A 1,276-nucleotide genomic window follows, 5' to 3' on the forward strand; every position below is an offset into this window, starting at 1 on the left:
GATAACTGACAGTTGGAATGGTTGAACAGTTCAATAGTTGAGTAGTTTCAATGGTTAAATGATTTAATAGTGTATTATTGCATTGAGGACTTTTATTTTGAAACAGTTGTGGACAGAGGAAACAGTTTAACAGGATATGTGTAGTCTTCTGAGAGACTGTATGCTTAAAGCCAGAGAAACTGACAGTTGGTGCCCAGGTGGCCGGCCACCTGGCGTAAGATTCTAATTGCTGCCGTGATGTCATAATGAGCAATGTTAAGTCTATGGGGGAAATTGTAATAGTTTTTAACTAATAGTTTAAAAAGTATAAAAGTTACAAAGTTGAAAAATACAAAGCCCACATCGCGTAAGTAAGACCTACGCGACAAAATTTGAATGGAGTTTCTACGTTAAGCGGTTGAAGCTGAATTGCGTGCGTTAGAAGAAGAACTAGAAATGCAATTCCAAGGAATTACCAGTGCATGAAAATGCAGAAATAGATAGATAATGTAGATATGGTTACTAAGGTGTAGCTAGGGTAAACATGGTGGTTGCATAGTTTACAGAGAGTTGATAGAGTGAAGGTAGACTGTTTAAAGATGAAACATTCCAGTTCTAACTTAACTAATGATTTCTATTCATGTTAAAATGTTGATTAGCTAACTTAGCTAATGATTTCTAGCAGTTACGCTAAAAATGCTAATTATGCTAGCAATGCTAACTTTACTAACAATGCTAACCAGGTTGATTAGCTAACTTAGTTGATGATTTTTTGCAGTTATGCTAAAAATGCTAACTATGCTAACAATGCTAACTATGCTAACAATGCTAACTAGCTAACTTGCTAGTGAGGACTTTTATTTTGAAACATTTGTTGCTAGGGTATCCATGGTGGCCACTATCAGGAAACAAGAAGTTACTGCAGTAAAATCATGTTGGTTGCTATGGAAACGGTCATAAATGCTTAATTTTAATGGTTGCTATGTTGGTTGCTAGGTACATGGAGGTTTCATGTAGTTGACTGGAGGCATAGTGGATGATAACTGACAGTTGGAATGGTTGAACAGTTCAATAGTTGAGTAGTTTCAATGGTTAAATGATTTAATAGTGTATTATTGCAGTGAGGACTTTTATTTTGAAACAGTTGTGGACAGAGGAAACAGTTAACAGGATATGTAGTCTACTGAGAGACTGTATGCTTAAAGCCAGAGAAACTGACAGTTGGTGCCCAGGTGGCCGGCCACCTGGCCTAAGATTCTAATTGCTGCCGTGATGTCATAATGAGCAATGTTAAGTC

This window comes from Sardina pilchardus, chromosome 7, assembly GCF_963854185.1.
Source record: "Sardina pilchardus chromosome 7, fSarPil1.1, whole genome shotgun sequence".
NCBI lineage: Eukaryota > Metazoa > Chordata > Actinopteri > Clupeiformes > Clupeidae > Sardina > Sardina pilchardus.